Source organism: Cavia porcellus, unplaced genomic scaffold (assembly GCF_034190915.1).
Source record: "Cavia porcellus strain 051 isolate PalLab524CR breed Dunkin Hartley unplaced genomic scaffold, mCavPor4.1 scaffold_35, whole genome shotgun sequence".
NCBI lineage: Eukaryota > Metazoa > Chordata > Mammalia > Rodentia > Caviidae > Cavia > Cavia porcellus.
The window spans coordinates 6,075,651-6,099,016 of NW_026947518.1; positions in this window are offsets into that span (position 1 = coordinate 6,075,651).

A 23,366-nucleotide genomic window follows, 5' to 3' on the forward strand; every position below is an offset into this window, starting at 1 on the left:
AAGTACTGTTAGGGTTAGGATTAGGTTTAAGGTTAGGATTAGGGTTAGGATTAAGCTTAGAGGACAGGTTTAGGGTTAAGTTAAGAGTTATTGTTAGGGTTAGTGTTAGGTTTAGAGTTTAGTGTTAGCGTTAGGCTTAGGGTTATTCTTACAATTAGCATTACAATAAGGTTAGGATAGGGTTAGGTTCAGGGTTAGCGTTTGCGTTCGATTTAGTGTTAGGGTTAAGTTTAGGGTTAGGTTTATGGGTTAGGTGTTAGGGATAGGGTTATGGGTTAGTGTTAGAGTTAGTGTTACGGTTATGGGAATGGTTAACGTTTAAAATTAGGTTTAAGGTTACGGTTAGTGTTATGGTTAGGGTAAGGGTTATGTTGATGTTTATCGTTTGGGTTAGTGTTCAGGTTAGTAGTTATGTTTAGTGTTACATTTAGGGTTAGCGTTAGGGAAAGGTTTAGGGTTAGGGTTAGTGTTAGGTTTAGGTATTACAGTCAGTGTTAGGATTAGTTTCAGGGGTAGAGTTAGGGTTTGGGTAAGGGATTAATATTAGATTTAGTGTTAAGGTTATGTTTAGGGATAGATTAAGGGTTAGGATTAGGGTTAGAGGATAGGTTTAGTGTTAGGGTTACGGTTATAGTTAGGCTTTGGATTAGGGTTAGAGTTTAGTCTTAGGGTTAGGCTTCGGGTTAGGGTTAGCTTTAGGTTTAGGGTTAGGTTTAGTGTTAGGGTTAGGGTTAGTGTTAGGTTTAGGGTTAGTGTTAGTGTTTGGGTTAGGGTTAGGGTTAGTGGTTGAAGATTAGGGTGAAGGTTAGTGTTAGGGTTAGGTTTAGGGTTAATGTTAGGGTTATTGATAGTGTTGGTTTAGGGTTAGGGTTCAGGGTTATGGTTAGGATTAAATTTAGTATTAGGCTTAGAGCTGAGTGTTATGGTTTGGGTTTGGTTTAGGGTTAGTTTTACAGTTAGGTTTAGTTTTAGTGTAAGGTTAGTGTTAGGGTTTGAGTTAGGTTTAGGTTTAGGGTTAGGTTAGGGCTAGAACTAAGTTTAGGGTTAGGCTTAGGATTAGGTTTAGGGTTAGGTTCTGGGTTAGGATTAGATTTATAGGATAGTTTTAGAGTTAGGTTTAGAGTTATTTTTAGGGTTAGTGTTAGGGTTAGATTTTAATGTTAGGGTTAGTTTTAGGGTTAGTGTTAGTGTTAGTGTTAGTGTTAGGTTAGGATTAGCTTTAGGGTTAGAGTTAGGGTTAGGGTAAGGGTTAGGGTTAGTGTTACAGATAAGTTTAGGTTTAGTATTAGTGTTAGTGTTAGGGTTAGATTTACAGTTAGAGTTAGCGTTAGGGTTAGTTTCACAATTAGGGTTAGGCTTAGGGTTAGGGTTAGGGTTAGAGGTTAGGGTTAGTGCTAGAGGTTAGCATTTGATTTAGGGCTAGAGTTACAGTTAGTGTTAGGGTTAGGCTTTGAGGTTAGGGTTAGGGTTAGGGTTTGGGTTAGTGTTAGGGGTTAGCGTTTGGTTTAGTGTTAGGGTTAGTGTTAGGGTTAAGCTTCCAGGTTATGGTTAGGGTTAGGTTTAGGGTTAGTGTTAAACCTTAGGTTCAGGGTTAGTGTTAGAGTTAGGATTAGATTTAGCAATAGAGCATAGGTCACGATTAGGGTTAGTTAGTTTTAGGGTTAGGCTTATGGTAAGGGTTAGGGTTAGGTTTAGAGGTTAGTTCTAGTGTTAGCATTATGGTTAGGGTTAGTGTTAGGGTTAGAGTTAGGTTTAGTGTTAGGGTTAGACTTAGGGCTATGGTTAGAGTTAGCATTACAATTAGGTTAGGCTTAGGGTTAGGGTTAGCATTAGGGTTAGGGTTTGCTTTAGATTTTGTGTTAGGGTTAAGGTTAGAGTTAGATTTCGGGTTAGGTGTTAAGGATAGGGTTATGGGTTAGTGTTAGTGTTAGTTTCATTGTATTGGGTAGGGTTAGTGTTTATGGTTAGGTTTTAAGGTTATGGTTAGTGTTATGGTTAGGGTTAGGATTAAGTTGAGATTTAGGTTTAGGGTTAGGGTTAATAGTTATGTTTAGTCTTAGGTTTAGGTTTAGGGTTAGGGAAAGTTTTAGGTTTAGGGTTAGTGTTAGGTTTAGGATTACATTTAGGGTTAAGGTTAGTGTTATGCTAGAGTTAAGGTTAGGGTTAGGTTTAGGTATTACAGTCGGTGTTATTGTTAGTTTAAGGGGTAGGTTTAGGTTTCGGGTAAGGGATTAATGTTACATTTAGTATTAGGGTAAGGGATAGGGTAAGGGTTAGCATTAGGGTTAGAGGATAGGTTTAGGGTTAGGGTTATGGTTATTTTTAGCCTTCGGGTAGGGTTAGGTTTAGCCTTACGGTTAGGGTTAGGTTTAGGGTTTGTGTTAGGGTTAGTATTATGGTTAGGGTTAGGGATAGGGTTGAAGCTTAGTGTCAGGGTTAGGTTTAGGGTGAAATTTAGGTTTAGTGATAGTGTTGGGTTAGGGTTAGTGTTCAGGTTTACTGTTAGGCTTAGTCTTAGGTTTAGGCTTAGATTTGAGTTTTAGGGTTTGTGTTAGCATTAGGATTAGTGTTAGGTTTAGCGTTAGAGTTAGGGTTAGGGTTAGAGTTAGGCTTAGGGTTAGGGTTAGTGTTACAGTTAGTTTTAGTGTTAGTTGTAGGGTTAGGGCTAGGGTTTGAGTTAGGCTTAGGGTTAGGGTTAGAAGTACTGTTAGGGTTAGGATTAGGTTTAAGTTTACGATTAGGGTTATGATTAGGTTTAGAGGACAGGTTTAGGGTTAGGTTAAGAGTTATTGTTAGGGTTAGTGTTAGGTTTAGAGTTTTGTGTTAGCGTTAGGCTTAGGGTTATGGTTAGAGTTAGCGTTACAATTAGGTTAGGGTTAGGGTTAAGGTTTGCGTTAGATATAGTGTTAGGGTTAAGGTTAGGGTTAGGTTTAGATGTTAGTGTTAGGGTTACGGTTATGGGTTAGTGTTAGATATAGTGTTTTGGTTATGGGAAGGGTTAGCGTTTAGGGTTAGGTTTAAGTTTACGGTTAGTATTACGGTTAGGGTAAGGGTTAGGTTGATGTTTAGCGTTAGGTTTAGTATTAGGGTTAGTAGTTATGTTTAGTGTTAAGTTTAGTTTTAGCATTAGGGAAAAGTTTAGGATTAGAGTTAGTGTTAGGGTTAGGTATTACAGTCAGTGTTAGGGTTAGTTTCAAGGGTAGGGTTAGGGTTCGGGTAAGGGATTAATGATAGATTTAGTGTTAAGTTTATGTTTAGGGATAGGGTAAGGGTTAGCATTAGGGTTAGAGAATAGGTTTAATGTTAGGGTTACGGTTATAGTTAGGCTTTGGATTAGGGTTAGAGTTTAGTCTTAAGGTTAGGCTTCGGGTTAGGGTTTGGGTTAATCTTAGGCTTACGGTTTGGGTTAGGTTTGGTGTTAGGGTTAGTGTTTGGGTTAGGGTTAGGTTTAGGGTTGAAGCTTAGGGTGAGGTTTAGTGTTAGGATTAGGATTTATTGTTAAGGTTAGGTTTAGTAATAGTGTTAGGTTAGGTTTAGGTTTCAGGGTTACAACTAGTGTTATGTTTAGAGTTGAGTGTTAGGGTTTGGCTTTGGGTTAGGATTAGTGTTAGGTTTAGGATTAGATTTAGGGTTAGGGTTAGTGTTAGGGTTACAGTTAGGTTTAGTGTTAGTGTTAGTGTTAGGGTTCGGGTTTGAGTTAGGGTAAGGTTTAGGGTTAGGGTTAGGATTAGAACTAGGTTTAGGTTTAGGGTTAGGGTTAGAACTAGGGTTAGCGTTAGGATTAGTTTTAGGGTTAGGATTAGGGTTAGGATTAGGTTTATAGGATAGGTTTAGTGTTAGGGTTAGATTTTCGTGTTAGTGTTAGTTTTAGTGTTAGGGTTAGGGTTAGGGTTAGGGTTAGGATTAGTTGTTAGGTGTTAGCATTAGGGTTAGTGTTAGGGTTAGATTTTACGTTTTATGGATAGTGTAATGGTTTTGGTTAGAGTTAAGGTTAGGTTTAGTGTTCGTGTTAGGTTTATGGTTAGGGTTAGGGTTTGGGTTAAGGTTAGGATTAGAATTTAGGGTTAGGGTTAGTGTTAGGTTTACGGTTAGGGTTAGGGTTATGATTAGGGTTAGGGTTAGGATTAGTTGTTAGGTGTTAGCATTAGGGTTAGTGTTAGGGTTAGATTTTAGCATTAGGTTTAGGTTTAGGTTTAGGGTTAGGGTTAAGGTTAGGGTTAGGTACAAGGTTATGGTTATGGTTAGGGTTACGATTACAGTTAGGTTTAGGGTTAGTTTTAGAGTTAGTGTTAGGGTTAGGATTAGAATTAAGGGTTAGGGTTAATGTTAGGGTTAGATTTCAGTGTTAGGTGTTAAAGATCGGGTAATGGTTTTGGTTAGCGTTAGGGTTAGGGTTACGTTTAGCCTTAGGGTTAGGTTTAGGATTAGAATTTAGGTTTAGCCTTTGGGTTAGGTTTATGGTTAAGGTTAGATTTAGGGTTAGGTTTAGGGTTTGGGATTTTGTTAGGGTTATATTTAGGGTTTGGTGTAAGGTTTAGGGTTAGGGTTAGGTTTATTTTTTGGGTTAGGGTTAGTATTAGGTTTGGGTTTATGGTTAGGTTTAGTGCTCCGGTTAGAAATTAGTGTTAGGGTTAGGTTTAGGGTTAGGGTTAGTGTTATGGTTTGAGTTTAGGTTTAGGTTTAGGGTTAGGGTTAGGATTATGGTTAGAGGTTAGCGTTTGGTTTACGGTTAGAGTTAGGGTTACAGTTAGGCTTAGAGGTTATGCTTTCGGTAGGGTTAGGATTAAAGCTTAGGTTCAGGGTTAGGGTTAGTGTTAGGGTTAATGTTCCAGATAGGCTAAGGGTTAGGATTAGGATTAGTCTTTAGTTTTTGGGTTAGTGTTAGTGTTAGGGTTAGGGTTAGATTTAGAGGTTAGTGTTAGGATAAGGGTTGGGGTTACTGTTATGGTTAGGGTTAGGGTTAGTGTTAGAGTATGGTTAGGTTTAGGCTTAGGGTTATGGTTAGTGTTAGGGTTACAATTATGTTAGGGCTAGGGTTGAGGTTAGGGTTAGGATTAGGGTTACGGTTTGCGTTAGATTTAGTGTTAGTGTTAGGGTTAAGTTTAGGTTTACGTGTTAGGTGTTAGAGATAGGGTTATGGATTATGGTTATGTTTAGGTTTAGGGTAAGGGTTAGGGATAGGGTAAGGGTTAGGGTTACAGTTAGATGTTAGCGTTAGGTTTAGGTTTACGGTTAGGGTTACGGTTAGGGGTACAGTTAGGGTGTGATTTAAAAGTTAGGGTTAGTGTTAGGGTTATGATAGTGTTAGGGTTATGGTTAGGGTTAGGTATTACAGTCAGGGTTAAGGTTAGCTTAAGCGTTAGGGTTCGGCTTAGGATTAGTGTTAGGGTTAGGGTTAGTGGTAAGATGTTAGAGAGAGCTTTAACGTTTGGCTTTGGGTTACGGTTAGGGTTAGGGTTAAGATTAAGTTTAGGGTTAGGCTTAGGGTTAGGGTTAGGGTTATGGTTGGATTTAGTGTTATATTTAGGTTTAGGTTTAGGGGTTAGTTGTTAGCAATAGTGTTAGGGTTAGGGTTAGGGTTAGGTTTTCCATTAGCGTTAGGATTAGTGTTAGGGTTAGGGTTAGGGTTAGGGTTTTGTGTTAGGGTTAGGTTTAGGGTTAATGTTATGGTCAGGGTTAGTGTTATGTTGAGGTTTAGTTTTAGGTCGAGTGTTAGGGTTAGAAGTTAGGTTTAGTGTTAGGTTTGGGGTTAGGGTTAGGGATAGGTTTAGGGTTAGGGTTAGTGTTAGAGGTCAGGGTTAGTGTTCAGGTTAGGGTTAGTTTTAGGGTTATACTAGGGTTAGGCTTAGTGTTAGGTATTACAGTCAGAGTTAGTGTTAGTTTAAGGGGTAGTGTTAGGGTCAGGGTAAGGGATTAATATTAGATTTAGTGTTAGCTTTATGGTTAGGATTATGGTTAGTGTTAGGGTTATGTTTAGAGGTTAGTGTTAGGGTTAGGCTTAGGGTTAGCTTTATGGTTAGAGTTTCGGTTTATGGTTAGATTTAGGGTTAGGGTTAATGCTATGGTTAGGCTTAGGCTAGTGGATATGGTTAGTGTTAGGTTTTGGGTTATGGTTATGGCTAGGGTTAAAATTAGGTTACGGGTACGGTTAGCGTTAGGATTACGTTTAGGGTATTCATTAAATTTACAGTTAGGGTTAGGGTTAGGGTTATGGTTAGGTTTTGGGTTAGTTTTAGGGTTACGATTAGGTTTAGGTTAAGGTTAGAGGTTAGCGTTAGTGTTAGTGTTAGGGTTACGGTTAGGGTTTGGGTGAGGGTTAGAGTTAAAGCTTAGGGTAAAGGTTAGTGTTACTGTTAGAATTTAGGGTTAATTTTAGGGCAAGAGTTAAAGTTAGGGTTAGGGTTAGATTACGGTTAGCATTTAATGTTGTGGTTAGGTTTAGGGTTAGGGTAAATGTTAGGGTTAGGGTTAGGGTTACGCTTAGTGTTAGAGATATGATTAAGGTTAGGGTTTGGGTTTGGGTGTTAGGGAGAGGGTTTGGGTTACCCTTTGTGTTATGGTTAGAGTTTAGGTTTAGGTTTAGTGTTAGGGTTAGGGCTAGAGTTCGGTTTAGGGTTATGGTTAGAGGTTAGCGTTTGGTTTAGGGTTAGAGGTTAGCATTAGTGTTAGGGTTAGGGTTAGTGTTAAGGTTAGGGTTAGGTTAGAGTTAGGGTTAGGTTTAGGGTTATGGTTAAGTTTAGGTTTACAATTAGTTTAGGGTTAGGGTTAGGGTTAGGGTAAGGGTTTGCATTAGATTTAGTGTTAGGATTAGGGTTAGGCTTAGGTGTAGGGGTTAGGTTTTAGAGATAGGGTTATGCATTAGGGTTAGATTTAGGGTTAGGGTTATGGTTAGGGTTAGCTTTTAGGGTTAGGGTTAGGGTTAGGGTTAAGGTTAATATTATGATTAGGGTTATGGTTAGGTTGAGGTTTATGGTTGGGTTAGGGTTAGGCTTAGAAGTTATGTTTATTGTTAGGTTTAGGGTTAGGGTTAAGGATAGGTTTAGGTTTAGGTTTAGTGTTATGGAGTTTGGGTTATTGTTAGGGTGAGGGTTAGGGTTATGGTTAGTGTTTGATTTAGCAGTTCATGTTAGTGTTAGGGTTAGAGTTAGGGCTAGTGTTACGGTTAGAGTTTAGTGTTAGTTTTAGTGTTAGGGTTAGCATTAGGGTTAGTATTAAGCTTACATTTGTGGTTAGAGGTTAGCATTCCTTTTAGTGTTAGAGTTATGGTTATGGTTAGGGTTAGGGTTAGGCTTAGAGGTGATGGTTAGGGTTAGGATTAGGCTTAGGATTCAAGCTTAGGTTCAGGGTTAGTTTTAGTGTTAGGGTTAGTGTTAGGGTTAGAGTTAGGGTTAGGGTTAGGCTTAGGGTTATGGTTAGGGTTAGGGTTATAATTAAGTTAGGGCTGGGGTTAGGTTTAGGGTTAGGGTTTGTGTTAGATTTAGTGCTGGTTTAGTGTTAGGGTTAGGGTTACGTATAGGGTTACAGTTAGAGGTTAGCTTTTGGTTTTGGGTTACAGTTAGGATTAGGGTTAGGCTTCGAGTTTATGTTTAGGGTAACAGTTAGGGTTAGTGTTAAAGCTAATGTTCAGGGTTAGTGTTAGGGTTAGGTTTAGGTATAGGGCAAGTGTTAGGATTATGGTTAGTAGTTAGTTTTATGGTTATGCTTACTGTAAGGGCTAGGGTTTGCTTTAGACTTTAGCGTTAGTGTTAGTGTTAGGGTTAGTGTTAGTGTTAGGGTTAGGGTTACAGTTAGGCTTAGGGTTAGGGTTAGGCTTACAGTTATGGTTAGAGTTAGCATTACAATTAGGTTTTGGTTAGGGTTAGGGTTAGGGTTAGGATTAGTTAGGGCTTGCATTAGATTTAGTGTTAGGGTTAAGGTTTGGATTAGGTTTAAGTGTTAGGTGTTAGGGATAGCGTTGGTTTTAGGGTTAGGTTTGGGTTAGGGTCTTGGTTAGAGTTAGCATTTAGGTTTAGTTTTAAGGTTACGGTTAGTGTTAAGGTTAGCGTTAGGGTTAGGTTGAGGTTTAGGTTTAGGGTTAGGGTTAGGGTTAGAAGTTATGTTAAGTGTAAGTTTTAGGGTTAGGTTTCGGGATAGGTTTAGGCTTAGGGTTAGTGTTAGGGTTAGTTTTATGGTTAGGGTTAGCTTTAGGTATGACAATCAGGGTTAGGGTTAGTTTAAGGGGGTAGGGTTAGAGTTAGGGAAAGGGATTAATGTTAGATTTAGTGTTAGGGTTATGTTTAGGCATAGGGTAAGGGTTAGGATTACGGTTAGATTATAGGTTTATGGTTAGGGTTACGGTTATTGTTAGGCTTTGTGTTAGGGTTAGAGTTTAGTGTTAGGATTAGGCCTAGGGTTAGGGTTATTTTTAGAGTTAGGGTTAGGGTTAGTATTTGGGTTAGGGTTAGAGTTAGGGTTGAAGCTTAGGGTCAGAGTTAGGGTTTGGGTTACGTTTACGGTTAAGGTTAGGGTTAGTGATAGTGTTGGGTTAGGGTTAGGTTTCAGGGTTACAGTTAGGGTTAGGTTTTGGGTTAGGGTTAGAGTTGAGTGTTAGGGTTAGGGTTAAGTTTATAGTTAGAGTGAGGGTTATGTTTAGGGTTAGCGTTACAGTTAGTTTTAGTGTTAGTGTTAGTGTTAGGGTTAGCGTTAGGGTTAGTTTTAGGGTTAGGTTAGGGATACTTTTAGGATTAGGGTTAATGTTAGGGTTAGGTTTAAGTTTGGGATAGTGGGATTATGGTTTGTCGTTAGGCTTACTGTTATGTTTAAGTTTAGGTTTAGAGTTAGGATTAGGGTTAGGTTTAGAGTTTAAGGTTAGGCTTAGGGTTAGGTTTAGAGTTTAGTGTTAGAGTTAGTGTTAGGGTTAGCGTTGAAGCTTATGGATAGGGTTAGGGTTAGCGTCAGGGTTTGCGTTATATTTTGTTAGGTTTAAGGTTAGGATTAGGTTTAGGGGTTATGTGTTAGGGATAGGGTTATGGGTTAGGGTTAGGGTGATGGTTAGGTTTAGCATTTAGGGTTAGTTTTAACGTCATGGTTAGTGTTAAAATTAGGGTTATGGTTAGGTGGAGGTTTAGGGTTAGGGTTAGGGTTAGGGTTAGATGTTATGTTAAATGTTAGGTTTAGGGTTAGGGCTAGGGTTAGGTTTAGGCTTAGGGTTAGTGTTAGGGTTAGGTTTATGGTTAGGATTTGGATTACGGTTATGCTAGGGTTAGGGTTAGGGTTAGATATTACAGTCATGGTTAGGGTTAGTTTAAGGGGTAGGGTTAGGGCTAGGGTAGGGGATTAATGTTAGATTTAGTGTTAGGGTTAGGGTTAGGGATAGGGTTAGGGTTAGGATTAGGGTTAGAGTATAGGTTTAGGGTTAGGTTTACGGTATTGTTAGGCTTTGGGTTAGAGTTTAGTGTTAGGGTTAGGCTTCGGGTTAGGGTTAGTGTTAGGCTTAGGGTTAGGGTTAGGGTTAGTGTTAGGCTTAGGGTTAGGGTTAGGGTTAGGGTTAGGGTTAGAGTTAGGGTTAGGCTTAGTGTTTGGGTTAGGGTTAGTGTTAGGGTTAGGGTTGAAGCTTAGGGTCAGAGGTAGGTTTAGGGTTAGATTTAGGGTTAAGGTTAGGGTTAGTGATAGTGTTGGGTTAGGTTAGGTTTCAGGGTTACATTTAGGGTTAGGTTTAGGGTTAGGGTTAGAGTTGAGTGTTAGTGTTAGGTTCGGGTTAGTGTTAGTGTTAGGCTTAGGGTTAGGGTTAGGGTTAGAGTTAGGGTTAGGATTAGTGTTTTGGTTAGGGTTAGCATTAGGGTTAAGGTTGAAGCTTAGGGTCAGAGCTAGGGTTAGGGTTAGATTTAGGGTTAAGGTTAGGGTAAGTGATAGTGTTGGGTTAGGTTAGGTTTCAGGGTTACAGTTAGGGTTAGGTTTAGGTTTAGGGTTAGAGTTGAGTGTTAGGCTTAGTCAGGGTTAGGATTATAGTTAGGGTCAGGGTTAGGTTTAGGGTTATGTTACAGTTAGGTTTATTGTTAGTGTTAGTGTTAGAGTTTGGGTTAGTTTTAGGGTTAGGGTTAGGGATAGTTTTAGGATTAGGATTAGAGTTAGCGTTAGGTTTAGAGTTAGGGTTAGGGTTAGGTTTATGGGTTAGGTGTTAGGTCTTAGCGATAGGGTTAGGGTTAATGTTATGGTTAGGTTTAGGTTAGGTTTAGGGTTAGGGTAACTGTTAGGGTTAGGATTATCTTTTGTTAAGTTTAGTTTTAGGTTTAGGGTTAGAGTTAGGGTTAGGATTAGAGGTTAAGGTTATGGTTAGGGTTGGAGTTTAGTGTTAGGGTTAGTGTTAGGGTTAGGGTTGAAGCTTAGGGTTAGTGTTAGGGTTAGGGTAAGGGTTAGGGTTAGGAATACGTTTAGGGTTAGGGTTAGCGTTAGGGTTAGTGATAGTTTAGGGTTAGGGTTTATGGTTACGGTTAGGGTTATATTTAAACTTAGAGTTAGTGTTGTGTGTTAGGGTTCGGGTTAGGGTTAGGGTTAGGTTTATTGTTAGGTTTACTGACACAATCAGGGTTAGGATTAGTGTTAGAGTTAGGGTTATGGTTATGGTTAGGTTTAGAGTTTAGGTATTAGTGATATGGTTAGGGTTAGGCTTCGGATTACGGTTAGGGTTAGGGTTACGATTAGGGTAGGGCTAGTGTAAGGGCTAGGGTTAGTTTAAGGATTAGGGTTAGGGTTACTGTTAGGTTTAGGTTAGCATTTGGGTTAGTGTTAGGGTTAGGATTAGTGTTTGTCATTATGGTTAGGGTTAGTGTTAAGATGAGGTTTAGGGTTAGGCTTAGGGTTAGGGTTAGGGTCAGGGTTAGGGTTAGGGTTAGTGTTAGAATTTAAGTTTAGTGATAGGGTTATATTTAGGGTTAGGGTTAGAGGTTAAGGTTATGGTTAGCTTTCGAGTTAGGATTAGTGTTAGGGCTAATGTTAGGTTTAGTTTTAGGGTTAGAATTAAGGTTATGGTTAGGGTTAAGTTTAGGGTTAGGGTTAGTTTTAGGGTTAGGGTTAGGGATAGGTTTAGAGTTAGGTTTAGTGTTATGGCATTAGGGTTAGTGTTAGGGTTAGTGTTGTTTTTAGGGACAGGGTAAGGGTTAGGGTTAGGGTTAGAGTATAGGTTTAGGGTTAGGGTTATTTTTATTTTTAGGCTTTGGGTTAGGATTAAAGTTTAGTGTTAGTTTTAGGGTTAGGGTTAGGGTTAGTGTTAGAGATAGAGTTAGGTTTAGAGTTAGAGTTAGAGTTAGGGTTAGGGTTAGTGTTTGGTTTATGGTTAGGGCTAGGGTTGAAGCTTAGGGTCAGAGTAAGGGTTTGGGTTACGTTTAGTGTTAAGGTCAGGCTTAGTGATAGTGTTGGGTTAGGGTTAGGTTTCAGGGTTACAGTTAGGGTTAGGTTTAGTGTTAGGGTTAGTGTTAGTGTTAGGGTTATAGTTAGGGTTAGGGATAGGTTTAGGGTTAGTGTTACAGTTAGGTTCAGTGTTAGTGTTAGTGTTTGGGTTAGGGTTAGTGTTAGTTTTATGGTTAGGGTTAGGGATAGTTTTAGGATTAGGATTAGAGTTAGCGTTAGGTTAAGTGTTAGTGTTAGAGTTAGGTTTAGAGTTTAGGTGTTAGGTGTTAGGGATAGGGTTAGGGTTAGTGTTACGGTTAGGTTTAGTTTAGGCTTAGGGTTAGGGTTAGGGTTATTGTAAGGTTAGGATTATGGTTTCTCGTTAGGGTTATGGCTAGGTTTATGTTTAGGGTTAGGGTTTGGGTTAGGTTTAAAGGTTAATGTTAGGGTTATGGTTAGGGTTAGGGTTAGAATGTAGTGTTATGGTTACTTTTAGGGTTAGGGTTGAAGCTTCGGGTTAGGGTTAGGGTTGGGTTAAATTTAGGATTAGGTTTAGCGTTAGGGTTAGCGTTAAGGTTAGTGATAGTGTTGGATTAGGGTTAGGGTTTAATGTTACGGTTAGCATTAGGTTTAGCCTTAGGGTTAGAGTTGTGTGTTATGGTTATGGTTAAGGTTAGGGTTAGGGTTAGGGTTAGGGTTAGGGTGAGGGTTAGGGTTAGTGTTACATTTAGTGTTAGGGTTAGGGTTAGAGTTAGGGTTAGGGTTATGGTTAGAGTTAGGTTTAGGGTTAGTGTTAGTGTTCAGGTTGTAGTTACAGTTAGTGTTAGGTTTATGGTTAGGGTTAGTGTTACAGATACGGTTAGGCTTAGTGTTAGTGTTAGGGTTAGATTTAGGGTTAGAGTTAGTGTTAGGGTTAGGGTTATTGTTAGGGTTACTGAAACAATTAGGGTTAGGTTTAGGGTCAGGGTTATGGTTAGGGCTAGGTTTAGAGTTTAGGAGTTAGTGATAGGGTTTGTGTTAGTCTTCGGATTACGGTTAAGGTTAGTGTTACGATTAGGCTAGTGTAAGTGTAAGGGCTAGGGTTAGTTTTAGGATTAGGTTTCAAGTTAGCGCTAGATTTTGGGTTAGGGTTAGGGTTAGCGTTTGGGATTAGATGTTAGGGAAAGGTTTAGGGTTAGGGTTACGTTTAGGTTTAGGTTAGCGTTAGGTTAAGTGTTAGAGTTAGAGATAGGGTTAGTTTTAGGGTTTGTCATTATGGTTAGGGTTAGTGTTAGGTTGAGGTTTAGAGTTAGGTTAGGGTTAGGGTTAGAAGTTAAGTTTAGTGGTAGGGTTAGAGTTTGGGTTATGGTTAGATGTTAAGGTTATGGTTAGGTTTGGAGTTAGGATTAGTGTTAGGGTTAATATTAGGTTTAGGTTTAGGTTTAGAGTTAAGTTATGGTTAGGGTTAAGGTTTAGTTTAGGGTTAGGGTTAGGGTTAGATTTAGGGTTAGCATTAGGGATAGGTTTAGGGTTAGGTTTAGTGTTATGGGGTAAGGGTTAGTGTTAGGTTTAGCGTTAGGTTTAGGGTTAGGGTTAGATTTAGTGGTTAGTGTTAGTGTTATGGTTAGAGTTAGGGCCAGTTTTACGGTTAGAGTTTAGTGTTAGTTTTAGGGTTAGGGTTAGCGTTAGGATTAGTGTCAGGCTTAGGTTTGTGGTTAGAGTTTAGCATTCCTTGTAGTGTTAGAGTTAGGGTTAGGGTTAGGGTTAGGCTTAGAGGTGATAGTTAGGGTTTGGGTTAGGCCTAGGGTTAGAGCTCAGATACAGGGTTAGGTTTAGGGTTAGGGTTAGGGTTAGGGTTAGTGTTAGTGTTAGGGTAAGTGTTAGCGTTGGTATTAGGGTTAGGGTTAGATTTAGGGTTAGGGTTATGGTTAGGGTTATGTTTAGGGTTAGGTTTACAATTAGTTTAGGGCTTGGGTTAGGGTTAGGTTTAGGGTTAGGGTTAGGTTTAGGGTTAGGGATTGTGTTAGATTTAGTGCTGGGTTTCAAATTTACAGTTAGAGTTAGGTTTAGTGTTAGGGTTAGAGTTGAGAATTAGGTTTAGGGTTATAGTTAGGGTTAGGGTTAGGTTTAGCCTTAGTGTTACAGTTAGGTTAATTTTAGTGTTAGTGTTAGGGTAAGGGTTAGTGTTAGTTTTAGGGTTAGAGTTAGGGATAGTTTTAGGGTTAGGATTAGAGTTAGCGTTAGGTTAAGAGTTAGTGTTAGGATTAGTTTTATGTTTAGGTGTTAGGTGTTAGGGATAGGGTTAGGGTTAGTGTTATGGTTAGGTTTAGGTTTGGGTTAGGGTTATGTTTATGGTTAGTGTTAGGGTTAAGATTAGGGTTACAGTTAGGTTTAGATTTAGGTTTAGGTTTAGGTTTAGAGTTAGGGTTAGGGTTAGGTTTAGAGGTTAGGGTTAGGGTTAGGGTTAGAGTTTAGTGTTAGGGTTAGTGTTAGTGTTAGGGTTGAAGCTTAGGGTTAGGGTTAGGGTTAGCGTTAGGGTTAGTTTTAGCTTTAGGGTTAGGGTTTGTGTTAGATTTAGTGTTATGTTTAAGGTTAGGATTAGGATTAGGGATTAGGTGTTAGGAATAGGGTTATGGGTTAGGTTTTGGATTAGGGTTAGTGTGATGGTTATGGTTAGCGTTTAGGGTTAGTTTTAATGTTACGGTTAGTGTAAAGGTGAGGGTTAGGGTTAGGTTGAGGTTTTGGGTCATGGTTAGGTTTAGGGTTATTTTTATCGTTAGGATAGGGTTATGGTTATGCTAGGGTTAGGGTTAGGGTTAGGTATTACAGTCAGGGTTAGGGTTACTTTAAAGGGTAGGGTTAGCGTTATGGTAAGTGAGTAATGTAAGATTTAGTGTTAGGGTTGTGTTTAGGGATAGGGTAAGTGTTAGGATTAGGGTTAGAGTATAGATTTAGGGTTAGGGTTATGGTTATTGTTAGGCTATGGAGTAGGGTTAGAGTTTAGTGTTAGGGTAAGGCTTCGGGTTAGGGTTAGTGTTAGGCTTAGGGTTAGGGTTTGTGTTAGGGTTAGGGTTTAGTGTTAGGGTAAGGCTTCGGGTTAGGGTTAGTGTTAGGCTTAGGGTTAGGGTTAGTGTTAGGGTTAGGGTTAGGGTTAGGTTTAGAGTTAGGGTTAGGGTATGGGTTAGATTTAGTGTGTCAGTTAGGTTTAAGGTTCCTGTTAGGGTTAGGGTTAGGGTTAAAGTTACGGTTAGGATTAGGGATAGGGTTAGTTTCACCATTAGGGTTAGGCTTAGGCTTAGGGTTAGGATTAGAGGTTATGTGTTAGTGATAGTATTAGGGTTAGGCTTCGGTTACTGTTAGGGTTAGGGTTACGTTTAGGTGAGGGTTAGTGTATGGGTTAGGGTTAGGGATAGTTTTAGGTTTAGGATTAGAGTTAGCGTTTGGATTAGAGTTAGGGTTAGGGTTAGGGTTAGGGGTTAGGTGTTAGGTGTTAGCGATAGGGTTAGGGTTAGTGTTATGGTTAGGTTTAGGTTTGGGTTATTGTTAGTGTTAGTGTTAGGGTTAGGGTTCATGTTATGTTATGGTTAGAGGTATGCATTAGGGTTAGGGTTAGTGTTAGGGTTATTGTTATGGTTATAGTTAGAGTTAGGGTTAGGGTCATGCTAGGGTTAGGGTTATTGTTATGGTTAGGTATTAGAGTGAGGGTTAGGGTTAGTTTAAGGAGTAGGCTTAGGGTTAGGTTAAGGGATCAATATTAGGTTTAGGTTTAGGTTTATGGTTAGGGTTAGGGTTAGGGTAAGGGTTAGTGTTAGATTTAGTGTTAGAGGTTAGTTTTAGTGTTTGGGTTATTGTTATGGTTAGTATTATGGTTAGAGTTTAGCGTTAGTTTTACAGTTACATATATGGTTAGGGTTACTGTTATTTTTACAGTTATGTTTAGAGGTTAGCATTCGGTTTAGTGTTAGAGTTAGTGTTAATGTTAGAGTTACGGTTAGGATTAGAGGTGATGGTTAGTGTTAGGGTTAGTCTTAGCATTAAAGCTTAGGTTCAGGGTTAGGTTTTGTGTTAGGGTTATGGTTAGGGATAGGGTAATGGTTAGGGTTAGTGTTAGTGGTTAGGTTTAGGGTTAGGTTTAGGGTTAGTGTTAGGGTTAGGCTTAGAGTTCGGTTATGCTTAGGTTTAGGCTTAGGGTTATGGTTAGGGTTATTGTTACAATTAGGTTACTGTTAGGGTTTGGGTTAGGGTTAGGGTTTGCATTAGATTTAGTGTTAGTGTTAGGGTTAGGGTTAGGGTTAGTGTTAAGCTTTGGGTTAGGGTAAGAGTCAGGATTAGGGTTAGGGTAGGTTTACCTTAGTGTTATGGTTAGGTTTAGGGTTACAGTTAGGTTAGGGTTATGGTTAGGGTTAGGGTTTGCGATTGATTTAGTGTTAGGGTTAAAGTTAGGTTTAAGGGTTACATGTTAGAGATAGGGTTATGGGTTAGGGTTAGTTTTAGGGTTAGGGTTATGTGCTTTGACCTCTATTGTTGTATTGTTATGTCCTGTTTTATCCCAATCTCTCCCTTATTCTTTAAAAAAAATTATTTAGTTATTTCTTATGTTTGTTTTAATTAAGGGGAAAATTTAAAAAAATAGCAGGATATATAATAGTAACTCTTTTTGATTTCCTGTTAACTTGTTTGGAAATCCTGTAATACTCCCACGATCTTGTTTTGACTGATTAGACTCTGTTCCATTCTGTATGATAGTATCAAGTTTGAGGGTATAGGCAACTACTTTGAAGGCAATAAGATTCACTAAGATTCCCATTCTGGTTTGACTATTGTCTCCTTTGGAAGTCCTGTAATGTTTACAATGCCTAAGTTTTATTGGTCTTGTTCTCTAATGTTTTGTTCAACTTTATAATATCTAATGAGATAGACAATTCTTTTTAAGGAAACAAGAGACATCGTTGATAACCACTGCTGATAACCTTGTACTCTGTTTTACATTATGTGCTATGTCTATCATAGGTTTTGACTGACAGCTTTATTTTGCCATATTTGACTTTATTCTCTCCCCCCCAAAAAGCAATAAGAACTAAGGAGTAATAAAATCCAAAATGTGTAAATTTTGTTGTAAAAAACAGAGGGGAAAAACAGCGCTCTAACAGATATAACAGCAAGTGTGTTTGGGGTGTTAAATAGCTGACTTTTAATGTTTTTGGATCATTGAACACAGCTGTTTGCAGGCTCTCTGTTTGAATGTCCACTTTGTATTCTTTGATACTGTGATTTGAGCAACTATTTCTAAGATGATAATATGTAATCTATTAACAGGTGATTTCTTACTGTTTTTTTTTTTTTTGTAGTTCTGTATTACGTGTACACTTACACCACTTTGTTTTGTTTTATGTTTTTCTCTTTTTCCTTTTAAATAAAATTTTTTTCCAGGTCTTTTTTTTTTATTTAAGAGAAAAACACAAAACAAAACAAAGAAGTGTAAGGTTACACATAGTACAGAACTACAAAAAAAAAAAAAAAAAAAACATAACAGTAAGAAATCACCTGTTAATAGATTACATATTATCATCTTGGAAATAGTTGCTCAAATCACAGTATCAAAGAATACAAAGTAGACATTCAAACAGAGAGACAGCTAAAAAGGATTAGTTTTTAGGCTTAGAGTTAGTGTTACGGTTAATGTTATGGTTAGCTTTAGGGATATGTTGAAGTTTATGGTTAGGGTTAGAAGTTATGTTTAGTGTTAGGTTTATGTTAGGGTTAGGATTAGGGTTAGGGTTAGGGTTAGGGTTTGGGATTAGGGGTTAGGTTAAGGTGTAGGGTTAGGGTTTGGGTTAGGGTTAGGGTTTTATGGTTTGTGTTAGGGTTATGGTTACCGTTAGGTTTGGGGTTAGGATTAGCATTTAGGCTTATGTTTAGGGTTAGGGTTAGGTTTATGGTTAGGGCTTAGGGTTAGGGTTAAGATTAGGGTTAATGTTAGGGTTAGGTTAATGTTAGGGTTAGGGTTAGCGTTAGGGTTAGGCCTGGTTTTAGTCTTAGGGTTAGTGTTAGGGTTAATGTTAGGCTTTGGGTTAGGGTTAGAGGTTAGATTTACGGTTAGGTTCAGGGTTAAGGTTACGTTTAGTGTTAGGTTTAGGATTTGTGTTAGGGTTAGGTTTTGTGTTATGATTAGGGTTAGCATTAGAATTAGGGTTAGGGTTAGGGGTTAGGGTTTTCCTTACAGAGAGGGTTAGGCTTAGGGTTAGTGGTCAGGGTTAATGTTAGTGTTAGGATTAGTGTTGGGGGTCCGGGCTATTGTTAGGGTTAGGGTTAATATTTGGGTTAGGGTTAGGGGTAAGTTTTAGAGGTGAAGGTAAGTGTTAGGGTTACGGTTAGAATTTAGGGTTAGGGTTAGTGTTAGGTTTATTTTTAGGGTTAGGGTTTGTGTTAGGATTATGGTTAGGGTTAGGGTTAGAGTTAGGTTAACGTTAGATTTAGTGTTGGGTTAGGGTTATGATTAGATTTAGGGTTAGGGTTACGGTTAGGTTTAGGGTTTGTTTTAGAGTTAGCGTTAGGATTAGGTTTACGGTTACAGGTTAGTTGTTAGCAATAGGGTTAAGGTTAGGGTTAGGGCTAGAGTTAAGGGTCAGGGTTAGGGTTAGGGGTAGGTTTTGGGGTTAGGGTTTTACGTTAGGGTTAGGGTTACGTTTTGTGTTAGGGTTAGGGTTAGGGTTAGGTTTAGTGTTACGATTAGGTTAAGGGTTAGGGTTAGTGTTAGGTATAGGGTTAGTGTTAGGTTTAGCATTAGGTTTCGGTTTAGGGTTAGCTTTAGGGTTAGGATTAGAGTTAGGTTTAGGGTTAGGTTTACAGTTAGAGTTAGGGGTTAGGTTTTACGCATATTGTTAGGGTTAGGCTTTGAGTTATGGTTAGTTTTATGGTTAACAATAGGTTTAGGTTTGGGGTTTGGGTTAGCGTCAAGTTTAGGGTTACGGTTAGGGTTAGTGTTAGGTTTAGGTTTAGGGTTATGGATTTGGATTTAGGGATAGGGTTATGGTTAAGTTTAGTGTTAGGACTAGATTTAGGGTTAGGGTTAGGATCAGGGTTAGGGTTATGGTTTATGGTTAGGGTTAGTGTTAGTTTTAGGTTAATGTTAGGGTTAGATTTAGAGGTAAGGGTTAGGGTTAGGGTTAGGTTTAGGCTTAGGTTTAGTGTGAGGGTTAGAGTTAGGGTTAGGTTTAGGGTTAGTGTTGGGTTAGTGTTAGCGATTAGGGTTAGTGTTAGGGTTAGGGTTCAGGTTAAGTTTAGATTAAGACAAGGTTATGGTAGGGGTTAGGATTAGGTTGTGGGTTATGGTTATGGTTAGGGTTACGGTTTGGGATTAGGGGTTAGGTTTCAGCGTAGGGTTAGGCTTTGGCTTAGGGTTAAGTTTTTATGGTTTGTGTTAGGTTTAGGGTTACTGTTAGGGTTAGGGTTAAGGTTAGGTTTAGAGTTTAGGGTTAAGGTTAGTGTTAGGCTTAGGTTTAGGCTTAGGGTTCGGGTTTGGGTTAGTTTTATGGTTAGGGGTTAGGGTTAGGGTTATTGTTAGGAATGGTTTTAGTTTTAGTTTTAGGGTTAGGGTTAGGATTAGGCTTTGGGTTAGGGTTAGAGATTAGTTTTAGGTTTAGGGTTAGGGTTAGGGTTAGGTTTAACTTTAGGTTTAGGATTTGGGTTAGGTTAAGATTTAGTGTTAGTGCTAGTGTTAGTGTTAGCCTTAGGGTTAAGGTGAGGGTTAGGGTTTAGGGTTAGTGTTAGGGTGAGGGTTAGGGTTATGGTTAGGAGTCAGGCTTAGTGTTAGTATTAGGGTTAGCGTTAGGGTTTAGGGTTATGTTTAGGGTTAGGGTTAATGCTTTGGTTAGGGTTATGGGTAAGAGTTAGAGGTTAGGGTTAGGTTTAGAGTTTAGGCTTAGGGTTAGTGTAAGGTTTATGTTTAGTGTTAGGGTTATGGTTAGAAGTTAGGGTTAGGGTTAGGTTTATGGTTAGGATTAGGGTTTGTGTTAGGTTAGCATTAGGTTTATGGTTGGGTGAGGGTTATGATTAGGTTTAGGGTTAGGGTGAGGGGTAGGGTTGGGCTTAGAAGCTATGAATAGGGTTAGTGTTAGGTTTATGGATGAGTGGTTAGGGATAGGTTTATGGGTTAGGGTTTGGGTTATGGTTAGGGTTAGGGCTAAGGTTAGGGTTATGGTTAGGGTTAGCGTTTAGGGTTAGGGTTAAGGTTGGGGTTAGTTTTATGGTTAGGGTTAGGTTGAGGTTAAGGGTTAGGGTTAGGATTAGAGTTAGGCTTAGGGTTAGGGTTAGGAGTAGATATTATGGTTCGGAGTAGGTTTAGGGTTATGGTTACATTTAGGGTTAGGGTTATTGTTAGGGTTAGGGTTAATGTTAGGTGTTAGGTGTTATGGAGAGGGTTAAGTTTAGGCTTTGGGTTACGATTAGGTTTAGGGTTAGGCTTACGGTTATGGTTAGGGTTAGGCTTAGGTTTAGTGTTATTTTTAGGGTTAGATTTAGCATTAGAATTACAGTTTAGGTGTTAGGAATAGAGTTAGGGTTAGGGTTACGGTTAGGGTTAGGTTTACGTTTAGGGTTAGGGTTAGGGTTAGGGATAGTGTTAGGTTTAGGGTTAGGGTTTAGGGTTACTGTTATGGTTATGTTTAGGGTTAGGGTTACTGTTAGGGTTTGGGTTACTGTTAGGGTTAGGGTTATGATTAGGTTAGGGTTAGGGTTAGGGTTAGTTTATAGGGCTAGGGTTAGGGTTAGGGTTCTGGTTAGAGGTTAGCATTTGGTTTAGGGATAGAGGTAGGGTTAGGGTTAGGGTTAGGCTTAGAGGTTATGGTTATGGTTATGTTTATGGTTAGGGTTATGGTTAGGGTTAGGGTTAGATTTAAAGCTTAAGTTCAGGGTTCATGTAAGGGTTAGTGTTAGGGGTTAGGGTTAGGGTTAGGGTTATAGTTATGGTTATGTTTAGGGTTTGAGATTAGTTTTTACGGTTAGGGGTAGGGTCAGGGTTTGCATTATGGATAGGGTTTTATGTTTTGGGTTAGGGTTATGGTTAGGGTTTAGGGTTAGTGTTAGACTTAGGGTTAGGGTTATGGTTATGGTTAGGTTTAGGGTTAGAATTAGGTCTGGGTTTAGTGTTAGTACTAGCCATAGGGTTAGTGTTAGGCTTTGGGTTACGGTTAGAGGTTAGATTTAGTGTTAGTGTTCGGGTTAGGGTTAGGTTTAGATTTAGGTTTAGGATTTGGTTTACGGTTAGGTTTAGGGTTAATGTTAGGGTTAGGTTTAGTGTTAGCATTAGGGTTAGGTTTAGGTTTAGTGTTTGGGTTAGGGTTAATGTTATGGTTAGGATTAGGTTTAGAGGTTAGGTTTAGGGTTAGATTTAGGCTTGTGTTTAGGGTTAGGGGTAAGGTTAGGTTTAGGTTTAGCTTTAGGGTTAGTGTTAGGGTTCGGGATTAGGGTTAGGTTTAGGGTTAGGGTTTGGTTAAGGTTGGGATTACGTTTAGTCAAGTTTAGGGCTGGTGTTAGAATTAGGTTTAGGCTTATGGTTAGGGTTAGGGTTAGGGTTTGGGATTAGGGGTTAGTGTTAGGGCTAGGGTTAGGTTTTGGGTTAGGGTTAGGGTTTTAGGTTTTGGGTTAGGGTTATTGTCTTTGTTACTTTATGCTCGTTTCTGAGACAAAATACCTGAAGCCCAAATTTGGAAAAGAAATGTTTATTTCTTACAGTTTTTGCAAGTTTCAGTCCACACTCAGTTGGCTCCACGACAGGCAGGCATGGCTGAGCTGCAGTTCATGGCGGCCACCCACAGCAAACTCAAACTAGCAAAGAGAAAAACACACCTTCTTCCTTCCATTACATCACATCGTGGCTCCACCCCTATGTGGTTGGCGCACTGACACCATCAATCCAAGCACTAGACAATGAACCATCACAAATGAGCAATGCAAACTCATGAGGCCTGGGGGACACAAACATAAACCATGACATTCTACCCCTGGCCCCCAGGACTCATGTACATCCTTTAAACAAAAGACATTTAGTCCACCTCCAAGAGTTGCCAAAATCCTAACAGCTTCAACATTGCTGAAAAGTCCAAGTCCCAAGTCTCCTCCAAGATCTATGGCAAACTCTTAACTGTAAGCCCCTGTACAAAAGAAACAAGGTTAAACATTTCTGAAATGCAAAAGCACAAGATAAACATTACCATTCCAAAAGTTAAAAACAGGAGAATAGTAAGCATTCAAAACAAAGCAATTCCAACATCCAGCAGGGCAAACATCAAGTCCTAGAGTTCCACAGTCAGCATCTGAAGCAATCTGGTTGCAAGTTCCAAAAGCCTTGGGTGATTCCACCCCCAGGGAATTTCCAGCGATTTCAACTCCTGCAGCTTTTCTCTTAAAGCATCTTTGCTCGCTTTTTGCAGCTTTCCTTGGATCATCCACGTTCCTGGCTTTTCCATACTTCTGGGGTCTCCACTGCACCTTCGGCTTCACCCTTACATCTTCACAAATTGCCCTCTCAGGGGCACCCTGCTTGGCCAGCCAGGCCTTTTGCAATTGAGGTGGAAGCCCTCTTACCCTCAGAATTTGTGCATTTTCCTTGCACCTAAAATCAGCACCTTGTGGATGCCACCGAGGTTTGCTGCTAGCTGAAGCAGTAGCCAGGCTTTTCTCTCTTTTGGCTGTAGGGGTTAGTTGCCTGGATTCCAGGGCTCTGTTTACCTGATTGTGATGAAAAGCTTCTCTATGTTGCCGCCTTTCTGGAAACTCATGTCATCTCTGTCGCCATACTGGAACCTCACTTGGCCTCTGTCGCCATTCTGGAGCATGGCACTCTGTAGATTTTTCATCTGAGCAAAATTTTTCATCTTTGCTGTGAGGCTGCACTGGGTGGGTACTTGCTTCCTGGGATGCCCCAGGGCCATCTTTCTTATCTCTCTGTTTCTCCTCAGGAATCAAAATCTCAACTCTGTCTTTATAATCCACACCCTTCCTGGAATCTTCCTTCGGGCCAAACTCACAGCACTGTACCTTATCCTGCTGGGCTCTTTGCTCCTGATTTGAAACATAAAGCTGGCTAAAAGCTCCCAACAATAGCCATGCCACAGCCTCAATGTTGGATTGCTTTTTAATTTCTTTTTCAAGATTAATCAGTCCATTGACCTTTGTCTCAGTCTCAGGCAAAGTCTCTGGGCAGGAGCAAAATGCAGACAAACTTTCCACCAAGCCATAACACACATCATGTTGAGTCCAACAACCAATGCAGTCCTTTCCAGCAGAAACCTCCCAAGCCTGGTCTTTACCAAGAGGCTTTCTATCATCATCCTTCTGGTCTCCTGAGTTCTGACCAGAATCTCCTCTATAGAACAGCCTAAGCTGCTCCAGCTCTATGTATCCAGGCGACATGTCCAAACCTTTCCAAACTCTGCCCACAAGCCATTACCAAAGCCTCTTGAAAAACATGGCCAGGTATAGTCACAGCAAAGGACCCCACTCCTTGGTACCAAATTTCTGTCTTAGTTACTTTATGCTTGTCGCTGAGACAAAATACCTGAAGCCCAAAGTTTGGAAAGGAAATGTTTATTTCTTACAGTTTTTGGAAGTTTCAGTCCACACTCAGTTGGCTCCAAGACAGGCAGGCATGGCTGAGCTGCAGTTCATGGCGGCCACACACAGCAAACTCAAACTAGCAAAGAGAAAAACACACCTTCTTCCTGCCATTACATCATATTCTGGCTCCACCCCTATGTGGGTGGAGCACTGACACCATCAATCCAAGTACTAGACAAAGAACCATCACAAATGAGCAATGCAAACTCATGAGGCCTGGGGGACACAAACATAAACCATGACAGTTATGGTTAAGGTTAGGTTTGGTTTAAGGGTTAGGGTTTAGAGTTAGTGTTAGGGTTAGGGTAAGTGTTAGGTTTAGGTTTATGGTTAGGGCTTAGGGTTATGGTTAAGGTTAGGGTTAATATTAGGGTTAGGGTTAGGGTTACGGTTAGGGTTAGGGATAG